This window comes from Mus musculus, chromosome 12 (genome assembly GCF_000001635.26).
Source record: "Mus musculus strain C57BL/6J chromosome 12, GRCm38.p6 C57BL/6J".
Lineage (NCBI taxonomy): Eukaryota > Metazoa > Chordata > Mammalia > Rodentia > Muridae > Mus > Mus musculus.
This window is the reverse complement of record NC_000078.6, coordinates 18,892,016-18,904,957: the sequence shown is the minus strand read 5'-3', so window position 1 is coordinate 18,904,957 and position 12,942 is coordinate 18,892,016. Positions and strand designations below refer to the sequence as shown.

Sequence of the window (12,942 nt, the reverse complement as noted above, 5' to 3'; positions counted from 1 at the left end):
AACCCTAATTTTATAAATGATATTTTAAAACCCCATTCTTACCCAGATTTCTGGGTTAATCTGGGTGAGTAGGGTTTCATGGGGACCCAGGTATTAAAGCTTTGAAGCATGTTGACAGGGGGTTTCTAGACCCCCTAAGACCTCCCTTTCCCCTTCCATATAAAACTGGGAGAAGTTACCAGCACATGCCATGCTGTTTTTAACCCTAGAAGAAACACCTGGGGACCTTATGTGAGTCGCCACTCTTTATTATGCCTATGAGATATTGTTCTGCCAGGGAGGTCTACAATTAGCATCAATTGGTAGGTGAATGTCGATGTGAATGTTAACAGCTGAAACAGGCTCAATGGAAATTCAGAACTGGGCTCCATTGTCCAGCACACCCCACTGCAGTCTCCCACAAGGCCCAAGTGTGAGATCCTGCAGTGATTGGCCACCGGACATGAATGCTCGTTCACTTCCCTACCTCAATTTTGGTTTCTTTCGTTCACAATAACACACCTGCATAGCTCAGTTATTTTTGAAATGTGTAGAAGAACTAGTGTGGGTGAGTCTCCTCTACCCAAGTCCCAAAGGAAACCACTCTGAACTGCTCAGAAGCTTGTGAATTCTAAGCACTAGGTGCTAGGTCCTGTTAAGGAAGATGAGACATGCACTCAGTATTACCTGCTACCGCCCATCTTCTTCACCTCTTTCCCAGGATGTTAGTGCTCTATGTACATATTTTATTTATTTATCTACAGGACTAGGAGATATTTAAAGTTCCTTGTCCAACACAGACATATGGCACCTTGATATTGCCTTTCAAAGCACACATTTACTTATCTAAACATGTCCTCCCCTGTACAAACAACCAACTCAAATGTCCACAGTATCTTGATCAGAAATAATCATCAACTCAGGTAGCCAGGTGCCACACATCTGTAATTCCAGAACGGGAAGGTAGAGGCAGGATTATCAGGAGTTCAAGGTCATCTATGACTATATTGCAAGTTCATGACCAGCCTGAGCTACATGAGACCCTGTCTAAAAAAGTTATATTAAAAGAAAGAAAACAGGAAGGCCAGTAGTGGTGCATGCCTTTAACCCCAGCACTCAGTGACAGTGCAGACAGATAGGAGTTCAAGGAAGGCTACCCTGGGCTACAGAACAAGTTCTTGATAGCCAGGACTACACAGACAAACACTGTCTCTCTCTCAAAGACATACACAGAAACACACACACACACATACACACGGGGAGAGAGAGAGAGAGAGAGAGAGAGAGAGAAACCGAGAAACAGAGACAGAGAGATCTACAAATGGAAGATTATGCACAAGGGCATGTGGTGATTGATGCCATCAGTGAGAACAAGTCCGATGGGTTTGTGAGTGGAGGCCTCCTGTGGAAGAACTTACTGGAAAGGTAAAGTTGACTGAAGTGGGGAATTGGCTGAATGGACAGGTAACTTGTAGGATCTTTTCGTGTTTTCCTTTATAATTTTATTTGTTCATTTGTTTTCTGAGATAGGGTCTCATGTAGCTAGAAAAGGAGCAACAACACTATGTTCTTCTCAAAGCAGTTTATTCAGGAACCTTTCAACATGCAAGCATGAATCTCTCTCCAGGAATAGTCTCTTGTGTATCTCTCTGCCCCCAATCGCAATCCCTTATGTAACTCCTTAACCACGCCCCATCAGCCCAGTCCATGTAACAGCAGTCCATTGGCCAGAATCATCACTCGTCATATGGTCCAATCTTGCATCATGGTGCACCTGCGCAGTACTCACGATGGTGGTGGCTTATTTTCAGGTGTATGAGGAAGTCAGGTGCAAGTCATAAGACTTGGCTGCAGTCACAGGCGCCATCTTGGGACTGCTGCCACACCCACTCCCCACATCTCCTCCTTCTTTACGTATTGGCAGAGAGAATGTCCGACTTAGGTTGCACCCTCTGGCAATGCCCCTTACCCATCATCGGGAGACAAACAGCATTGGTTTGATCCCTGTCTTAGGTTGGTGATACGCCCAGGGAGTCTAACCGTCATTGACTACTTCTCTAGCATGCCAAGCCACACATGAGGAGATTGTCCTGTTTTCGCTGCCGCAAAAGCCTGTAACATCAAGGCTTGGGCTCTTGACGACTCTGCATGCAGCAGGTGCACCTGAAGGCCAGGATGCTGATTAATATCAGACACAGGGCAAGTCCATCAATTCCGGCTCACTCTTTCAAGCAGGAGACAGTGGTCAGCAATCCAAAGCTTCTGCAACACCAACGGTTAAATTATTCACATCTGCGGCACTCTGTAAGGGATATGGCCGCACCGGTGGCTACGGTGGCAAAGATTGCTACAGCAGTGACAATGGCTGCAGCAATGCCAAAAATCCCTCTTAGGTCCAAACAAAGTCATAGCAGAAGGAGCCTGAACAGGCCAAGGTACAAAGCGAGGCATCCTAGTCACAACAGCTAAATGATATTCATATGCATTCCAGCACATACTATAACAAATATCACTACTACAATTCACAACATTATTCTCATAACTACCATCACATACAAACAGATGTTGCCTGAAAAGAAGCATTCCTCCCTCCAGCAAATTGAAATACAGAAGTTTTAAACACATTAGAACCATTCCAATAAAAACTTGCATTGCCCAAGGCCCCTCCCGCCACCATGTTTAAGGGGGGAAGATCAGTGCAACTACCATTCACCCCACCTAACAATCATACATTAAGAGGATTACTAGCTCCTACTTGAGCTGGATTTTGGTATGCCCAATTATACCCTGAAAAGGAACTATTATGGACCGTATCTATATAAGGGGAAAATGAAAAATAATTCTTCACAGCCCAAGGTACTTTTCTAGATTGACAGCCGGTCCAAGGTGTAAGGGAATCACGAACACTCCTACAAAAAAGGGTCCCATCTAGGTTAGGAGGGTATAGTGCTATTGCTCTTGGATATACTGGCAGGCCACACCCCTTGAATCCAGGTAGCATTAGCTTTGTAGATACAGCTGAACACAATCACTCATCTGTGAAATATTTTGAATCATCTGAAAACACAACAATCCCCTTAGCTGAAGCAGCATAGATTCCCGCACTGGAGCTATCTCTCCATCCCATGATAAAAAAGGCAATTGTAGCAAAGCATTAGATGTAAAGAATGGAGGAAACACTTGTGCCGAATACGTCAACGGCATGGTTTTCGGGAATACAGACTTAATTTCCCAACGTAGCTCTTCAGTTCTCACTAGCGGGAGCATTCCCAGCAACAGGAATATCCACGTCCTCATTGCTCTGCTTGCCCTGAATTGCTCTGGTCAGCCGCTCTGGGACCCACAACAGTTGTCGGTGATCCTGGGGAAACACACAAACAGACCCTCTCTCCCAAACCAACAACCAGTCAAGACATACACTTGGATGGGATAATTAGTTTGAGCTGCTACAAATCTCCCTTGTCCCAGCAGCATGTCCTGATCCCAGGCTGGGTGGCCATTGCCAGCATTTATTGCTGCTTGCTCGGCAGCAAACTCAATGAAAAATGCCTTCCAGTCTAAATATTGGCCTGGTGACAAGCAGGTGCGAGCCAGATTCTGCCAATTGCTTGGAGTCATGCAGTAGCAGTGCAGGTTCTCTAATTGTGCTCTTACAAAAGCAGCACTGACACCATAAGTACAAACCCCTTCCTCTATACTTTGAACAATCTTCCAATCAACCAGCTCATGATAATGACCTTGCTGTGCATCCTGAAATACAGGAAAGCACTGGGCTCACAGTTCCCTCCAGGTTTCTGAATGCAGACTACACCTGGATCCTCTGTTAGGGGCTTACGGAGGCGGCCACGGCGGCCCTGGCCCTGAAGGTTCTACCTTCATTTTTACTTTCTCTAGACTGTCGGCTATACTCTCCAGATGTCCTCAGACATATCCCCATCACTAGAAGTTCCTTCTGCCTCTGACTTTTGGGATCGCTCCTCTCTCACCTAATTCAGTGCCTCATTGCCCTTTTGGAGTTCTGCTCCACATCTTTCCTTATCCTTGATACAATCCCATATTAGCTTCCACACTGGCAACACCCCTTTAGCAAGAACTCCCTGTTCTTCTGCAAACTTCAAGTCCTTCCCTAACTTCTCCCACCTGAGCCCTGTAAGAAGTCCTGATACGGAGAACCGAGGAGCGACCTGATCCACTACTTTTAAAAACTTCTCCAGTCTCTCCTTTTTCAGCCCGATTCCTTTCACTTTCAGCAAGTCCTTAACAGCTTGGCTAACTGTTTGACCTGAGGTTGAATTCCCCATGGTGCTTGGTGCAACTTGTCCCAAAACCGGGAACCTTAACATGTCCCAAAACCGGGAACCTTAACTTGTCCCAAAACCGGGAACCTTATAGTCTCAATCCAAGAAGTTAAATTGTCCCACTTACCCGGGAAACTTACCAGCTAGCTGCCCTGACTGTGATGAGTTCTGAACGTCCCTATAGGGGCCACCATTTGTAACTTCCGATTCCGACCAGCAGAAAGGAGCGATGACACTACGTTCTTCTCAAAGCAGTTTATTCAGGAACCTTTCAACATGCATGCATGAATCTCTCTCCAGGAATAGTCTCTTGTGTATCTCTCTGCCCCCAATCGAAATCCCTTATATAACCCCTCATCCACGCCCCATCAGCACAGTTCACATAACAGCAGTCCACTGGCCAGAATAATCACTCGTCATATGGTCTGGTCTTGCATCATGGTGCACCTGCACAGTTCTCACGATGGTGGTGGCTTATTTTCAGGTGTATGAGGAAGTCAGGGGCAAGTCATAAGACTTGGCTGCAGTCCCGGGTGCCATCTTTGGACTGCTGCCACATCTGCTCCCAACAGTAGCTCATCCTGACTTCAAACTTACTACGTAGCTGAGGACCACCTGCACCCTTGCCTTCCTGCCTCCCCTGTCTAGCAGTCACAGGTGTGAGCCACAAAGCCTGGCTCTTTTGCAGGTTTTTTTTGCTTTGTTTTTTGGTTTTTTTGTTGTTTTGTTTTTTGAGACAGGGTTTATCTGTATAGACCTGGCTGTCCTGAAACTCACTTTGTAGACCAGGCTGGTCTCGAATTCAGAAATCCCCCTGACTCTGCCTCCCTAGTGCTGTGATTAAATGTCATTTGCAGTTTTAAGATGTCAAAATTTGTACATGTGTTCTTTTAAATTTTTTTCTCTTTCAATGCTTTAAGAATATTTACTTATATAGTATGTTACAAATGTTTTTCTTTGTTATATAATACATTCTGAGGTTGCCTGGTACCTGAAGAGGCCTGAGTAGTATGTCAGATCCCTGGAAATGGAGTTACAGAAGTTGTGAGCCACCATGTGGGTGTAGGGAACAGGACTGAACTGGGCTCCTCTGCAAGAACAGCAAGAGCCCTCTCTCCAAGATCCCAGTCCCCTGAGATTTTATTTTCTACTCAAAGAAGAAGCATCACCAAATCATAGTCTCCCAGCCTCTATCTCTTGACTGGTGGCATGTGTCTGGGAGGGGCTTCAGGAACAAGAAATAGAGACAGAGACTTGGCGCTGCCACACAGCTCTAATCCCAGCAGTCAGAAAGCAGAGGCAGCCAGAAAACTTTGAGCTCCATGCCAGACTGGTTTACAGAGAGAGGACCCTGTCTCAAAAACAAAAAACAACCGAAACATAGAACTGCAGTCCTGGAGGGCCTGCATAGAGGGGCCCAGGCTCTCTTAAGTCCCTCAGTGATGGCTGACTGCCAGATCCTCTCTTTTCTTGCTACAAGCACTTCCTATCTCACAGCCTTGCTTCTACCACGGTTTAGTGTCCTCTTTCCTTATCACCTACAGCCTGGGCTTCAACCACGAGTCAGCCAACCTCTCCCTTGCTCACTGGACATTGAGCTTGACAGGGTGGCCAGTGCTGGCTGGAAGTACCCCCAGAAGCTACCTACATCCAGCTCTGAACAGGAGCACATAATACCAACTTCTCCAGCCACAGAGACTCTGCCCTAAGAGGACAAATGCGACTGCTGGTGGCTGAGGGGTCACCACAGGCCTAGGATAAGCATACAGATGAGCTGCTCTCCATGGAATCCACTACCCAGGCCTCTAATCCACACCCCAACATAGAGTAAGACCATATCATGACTCTTTGGGAAGGGATAGAAATGCCCTAGTTTTATTGTAGGTAATTCATTTTGGAAACTCAATTAACAAAACACATGTAAAGTTGAAGCCACCCTGGGAACACGGAGGTGTAGGTAAGAATAGGGCAGCCAACAGTGGGAGGGTGGTACACCTGGTGATGTTTGGTCCAAAGAATCCCTTAGTGGAGCAGGACAAGAGGTGCAAAAAGAGATGTCTGGGGATAATCCAGAAATATTGATGGGGAAGGAAGGGAGGAAGGAGGGGAGGAGGAAGGAAGGAAAGAATGAGGGAAGAAAGGAAGAAATGAAGGAGAGGGAAAAGGAGGGGAGAGAGAAGGGAACTGGAGTACCTAGAGGAAGGGACAATGGGCTGAGCACAGGAGGTGGCTACTAGGATGTTACTATAAGAGGCAGGCCCTCGGGAGGCCCTCAGGAAGTAGACAAAACTGTGAAACAAGGTGAGCAGGAGACCCCAGAAAAGAGGGCAGAGTTTACGGTAGTAGCAGGTAAAAGGTAGAGAAGCCAGGTTGAACCAAGATGGGAGGTGTGGTGTCCCCTGCTCAAATACTAGTAATGGAGAGAAAAGACCTAGACCCGGGGAAGCCATGTAGCTCCAAGGCCCTCGCCATTGAACCATTCACACAGGGAAAATTACAATGTGTCTCTGACCTGGAGTTCACTTAGAAATGTCACCCATCAGATACATCTTGCTAACCAGAGCTGCAGAACCTCTCCTATGTGAGCCAGGACCTGACTCCAGGACCCGGGTATGGGATTGTGCTGGTATGACAGTCCCAGAGAGGGCAATGTGGAGACAGCTGCATTGCCACCCTGTGCTTGTGGCTCCTCTTCATGATCAACAGCTCTGCAACCCAGAGCCTTGCCACAGACCCTTAGTTTCCAGCTCATACACGCAGCATCCACTCACCTCATTGAACACACATCACTGCTGTGTCTGTGATTTATCATCTAACAGATGCTACTAGAATGCCAAACTCCTTGTACCTGCTCTGCAGATATCTGCCGGGAGGAGGCTGCAGTGCAGACAGCCTTGGAGGTGTTGGAGGAGATGCTTCGTTTCCCTTATTTCTCATTCCCTTCCCAATGGCTTGAAATTCTGCTCCTTACCAAATATTTCAGAGGTGGGAGCTCCAGAACACAGGGCTGTGCCTCAGCCCAGCCTTTGCCTCCTTCCTGGTATCAGGCTGCTAATTAGAATTCATGCATTGCATTGGTTTTGGACATTCTTGCTGTTGTGGTTATAATACACACACACACACACACACATACACAGATGGCCTTGTTCCCAGGATGTACTAATACTAATTTGGAGGCAGGGAGAACTTTGACATAGCTCACATCCAAACAGATCCCAAGTGACCCTCTGTGGATGCACAGAACAAGGCGTAAGCATCAGGAGGATGGAGACCACCCGGGAGCCTTCAATCCATGTTTCAGGGCTACCTCCGAGGTATTAGGGGTTCATGGGATGTAGAAAAGGGAAAAGGAAGGGTCTGATCCTCAGGACCTGGTTCTGAGGAGCAATGGCTTGAAGATCTGCTCCTGCATGCAATGTCATTCAAAGAAAGGGTGGTGACAATGGGAATATGTCTGGCCATCTTAAGCACCTGGGACCAATGGCACAAGCAGTATGAGATAAGGAGGAAGAGAGGGTAGGATTGATCCTTTTCTGAAACTCCAGTAAAGAAGGGCTCTATGTAAAGAAGCCTCAGTCCTAGAGGGACTCCGTGGAGCATAGTCCTCCCACCCTGCCATGTTCCACTACACCCAGACGGGAAAACACACCTTTACAATGCTAAGTGCTGCTGAGACTCTTCAATATCCAGCAGCTAGCCCTGAGCCATAGGAACTCTCAGCCACTGCAGTCAGTGACAGTGACCCTATTCCCCTCCAAAGGGGACAAGGATTCAGTACAGATGCTTCGGACAGAGGACCAACAGTCATAGAGCAAGCTAGCTAAATAACCCTCCAAGAAGGACAATAAAGCAGGCTCCCAGAAGCAGAAAGCCCCCCATCCCCACCTTAGCCTCTTTCTTGACAGAAACACCCCGTCACCTGGGAGACTGCATCACCAGAGAAGCCCATACTTTAGCAAGCAGTCAGGACCTGCTCCAGTGTTTTCCAGTCTCTTGGGTTCTTGAAGTATAGATGCTTGAGTCATGCTGGATTGTGGTCCCTACTCTCGAGTGCCCTGTGCTACAAATGCACATTCCTAGGCAGGAGAACTAGGTGCTCTGGCCAAGAAGATGGAATTTACAGTTAAAACTGAAGGCCCAGATGGGATGTTGGAAAATGATAGAGCCTACAGTGAGTGGTAAGCCATCTCAAATGGCTCAGCTAGTGAAGGAAAATGAGATTTTGTAAATTGTGATTCATGTAAAAGAGTTGTCTAAGAGCCCAGATGCCAGGGCAAGGCTCTTCTGTAAAGATGAAAAAGAATGCAAGGATGTAGGCACTCCAGTGCACAACTGTAAAGAAATATTGGCGGAAGAAATTGGAACTCAACCAGACCTCACAGATCAGCCGTGGCCGGGAGCAGCAACCTGGTTCACTGAGGGGAGAAGCTTCGTGGTAGAAGGTAAGCGCAGGGCAGGGGCAGCAGTAGTGGATTGAAAATCTGTTATATGGTCCAGCAGTTTGTCTGAAGGAACGTCAGCCCAAAAAGCTGAACTTATCACTCTAACATAAGTTTTGAGACTGGCAGAGGGCAAGGCTATCAACATCTACACGGATAGCTGATATGCTTTTTCAACGGCTCATGTCCATGGGGCAATCTACAGACAGTGTGGCCTGTTAACCTCTGCAGGGAGAGACATTGAAAATAGAGAAGAGATTCTCAGCCTGCTAGAGGCTGTCCACCTACCTCTCAAGGTGATAATCATCCACTGTACAGGACATCAAAAAGGAACTGGACCAATAGAGAGAGGAAACCAGATGGCAGACCAAGTGGCTAAGGAGGCGGCCCAGGGGACAATGACTTTGGTGATCAAAAAAGTGCTCCAGATGGTTGAAGGGTGGACTGAGAAAAAGAGTTCTCACAGAAGAAGAGGGGCTAAAATATTTAGCTGACATTCACCGCCTGACTCTCTTAGGAGCTAAAAAGATGATAAAGCTGGTCAGTAGGTCCCCTTATCACATCCCTGGACTACAACAGGCTGCAGAGGGCTTAGTGAGAAACTGTCGAGCCTGCACACTGACCAATGCCGGATCCAGTAGGCCTAAGAGGAGATAGACCGGGGACCTACCGGGAAGTAGACTTTACAGAGGTAAAGCCAGCCCGATATGGAAATAAATATCTGTTAGTCTTTATAGATACCTTTTCAGGGTGGGTTGAAGCATTCCCCACCAAGAAAGAAACAGCTACCATAGTAGCCAAGAAGATATTTGAAGAAATTCTTCCTCGCTTTGGAGTACCCAAGGTAATCGGGTCAGACAATGGGCCTGCCTTCGTCTCACAGGTAAGCCAGGGATTGGCCAGACAACTGGGGACAAATTGGAAATTACATTGTGCTTACAGACCCCAAAGTTCAGGACAGGTAGAAAGGATAAATAGAACTCTAAAAGAGTCCTTGACCAAATTAGAATTAGAATCTGGTGGGAACGATTGGACAGCCCTTCTCCCTTGTGCTTTATTCTGGGTTCAGAACAGCCCCAGAGCCCTAGGTCTAACACCTTTTGAATGATAATTCAAATATTATTTTCAAATTCAAATAATTAAAATATTATTCAATATGGGGCACCACCACCCATCTATATGACTGTAGAAAGTAAGATTTGCCCAGACATTTCCTTTGTCCCTTCTACTCTCCTTTTAGCCCGACTCAAGGCTCTTGAAACGGTGAGGAAAGAAGTCTGGGAACAATTAAAAGAAACCTATGTTGCTGGTGATACTCAGGTGCCTCACCAGTTTGAAGTGGGAGAGGCTGTCCTGGTGAGGAGACATCGAGGGGGGAACCTCGAGCCATGGTGGAAAGGACCCTACTTGGTGCTGCTGACAACACCCACTGCCATTAAAGTAGAAGGAATCCCTGCCTGGGTTCATGCATCCCACGTCCTGAAGGCTCCCCCAGAGGCTGATCCAGATGAGTGGACCCTGGAAAGGACTACTAATCCTCTTAAGCTGTGCCTGCTGCTCAGGGGCAGCCCCACCGGACTTTAACCCTCACACTCCAATTCAGCAGACTTGGGAGGTGCTTGGTGAAGAGGGAAACACTGTCTGGGCGACCACCGCAGTGCACCCACCCCCCTTGGACTTGGTGGCCTGATCTCACACCTGACATCTGTAAGTTAGTAGCAGGGTCTCTTACCTGGGACCTCCCCGATCATACAGATCTTAATGACCTACCCCCTGCGGTGTGTCCCGAGTGGGATAGGGAGCACGTATGGGTTCGGGGCATTTCTACTGAGCTAATATTAGAGCGGCAGAATTCTATGTTTGCCCTGGTCAGGGTCAGAGCAGAAGCTTTCGACAGGAGTGTGGAGGGACATCAAGGTTTGTTTTTTTTTGTTTTTGTTTGTTTATTTTGCAATAAATGGGGATGTGAAACAACAGGACATGCCTATTGGAACCCTTCCTCTGCCTGGGACCTAATCTCGGTAAAACAGGGTAATGACTATGATGGGTCAAACCAAGGAGAAAGGGACCCCTCTAAGTATCCAGAGAACAGGCATGCTCTTAAAAGCAGCTCCCCAGAACCATGCAAAGGTAAATACTGCAACCCCCTAATTATAAAATTCACCAAGAAAGGGAGACAAGATCGTCAGAGTTGGCTTAAGGGAAATAGGTGGGGTTGGCGAGTATACACTCCATCACGAGACCCTGGGTTCATTTTTAAGATCAGACTGACAGTGGGAGACCTGGCAGTGGCACCCATAGGGCCCAAAAAGGTCCTTCTGGAACAGGGCCCCCCAGCCAAATCCAAACCCCAAGCTCAAATGCCTGCCTAGCCCACGGGCCCCTCTTATACTGACACTCTCACTCCCACTGATACCTTACAAAACCCTCTGACTGTGGCCCCAACAAACCCTTCGACAGGACAGCGAATGTTTAACTTAGTGAGAGGAGCCTTCTATGCCCTCAATAGAACAAATCCAGATGCTACAGAGGACTGTTGGCTATGTTTGTCCTCGGGCCCCCCTTATTATGAAGGAATTGCCTTTAATGGAGATTTCAATAAAACTAGCAGCCATACCTTCTGCTCATGGGGGACAGGGCAGAAACTGACCCTGACCAAAGTATCGGCAAGAAACCCAGGTCTCTGTATAGGTACTCCCCCTCCTACCCACAAACATTTGTGTGGCCGAATTCAGTCTGTAGCCAAAACAGAAACTAATTATTACCTTGTGCCGTTTCCGGTTGGCTGGTGGGCCTGTAACTCAGGGCTTACCCCCTGTGTATCAACCAAGGTTTTTGAATCTTCCCATGATTTCTGTGTTATGATCCAACTGTTACCTCAAGCGTATTATCATTCTGCATCTAGTCTAGAAGAAACATACGCTGATACAAGATTTAAGAGAGAACCTGTTACTTTAACCTTAGCCACATTTTTAGGCATTGGGGTGGCAGTAGGAGTGGGGATGGGAGTATCAGCCTTAATCGAAAGGAGACAAGGGATCCAATCCTTAAGAGATGCTGTTAATGAAGACTTAGAGGTGTTAGAAAAATCTATTGATGCGTTAGAAAAATCTTTGTCCTCACAACAGAAGTAGTACTACAAAACAAAGGGGCCTTGATCTGCTCTTTCTAAAGGAAGGAGGACTGTGCTTAGCCCTAAGAGAAGAATGCTGTTTTTATGCAGATCACACCGGGATAGTCAGGGATTCTATGCAAAAGCTGAGAGAAAGACTTGAACAGAGAAAGTGAGAAGGAGAGGCCCAACAGGGGTGGTTAGAGTCATGGTATTCTCGGTCACCGTGGATGACATCCCTATTTTCTGCCCTAGCTGGACCAGTTATTTTCATATGTTTAATTTTGATCTTTGACCCTTGCATAATAAATAGGGGAATAGCTTTTATCCAGAGTAGGATAGATGCAGTCAAACTCCTGGTTTTACAATGACAATATCAACCCATATTTCAGATAGAAGAATTAGGAGACACAGGTTTTTAAAATTCTAGGATTAGAATTATTTAGTAGAAGAAAAGGGGAATGAAGGAAAATGAGATTTTGTAACTTGTGATTCATGTAAAAGAGTTGTCTAGGAGCCCAGATGCCAGGGCAGGGCTCTTGACTGTAAGGATGAAAAAGAATGCAAGGACGCAGGCAAGGCTATCTTGTCTGAGTCGACACCATCTGGCCAGAACATTCCCTGTCTACTGACCCTTGGCGCCAGGGTAAAGTCATACATCAACTGGTTGCTATGTGAACAAAGATAAGCCCCCAGCCCACAGGAACAAGGTCCTGATGCCCTTTGGCTGACATGTAATCTTACTGTTAATGTTTGAATGAGCCAATCCCTTACCTTTGTTGAAATTCTTCGCACCCCTGTCCCTTTTTCTTTCATAAAAACCCCTAGCTCTGGAGACTCAGAGTCGACTCCCCTGCCTCCTGTGTGAGGTACGTGTCAGCCCAGAGCTCTGCCAATAAAGCCTCGTGTGTATTGCAACAAGAAGAATTCTTGCGTGTTCGTGGGTGCACCCTATCCCTGGAAAAGAGTGGGGGTCCCCATATTGGGGGTCCTACACTAGGAGTTAGCAGAAAGAGTTCCATTGAGAAAGAAAAGATCTAGGTTAGAGCTGGGCTCTGTCCTTTGGGTTTTGATCTATCCTGGGCCCCTTCCCTGCTATCATCCTGAGAGGCAA

General features: G+C 46.9%; 1 protein-coding gene across 3 annotated transcripts in view; it reads right to left on the bottom strand.

Annotated features, from left to right (window-relative positions):
* The window catches only part of Gm40847 (predicted gene, 40847), a 220,459-nt gene that overhangs the window by 168,825 nt on the left and 38,692 nt on the right, over positions 1-12,942 (bottom strand). The gene's annotated exons all lie outside the window — the stretch shown is intronic.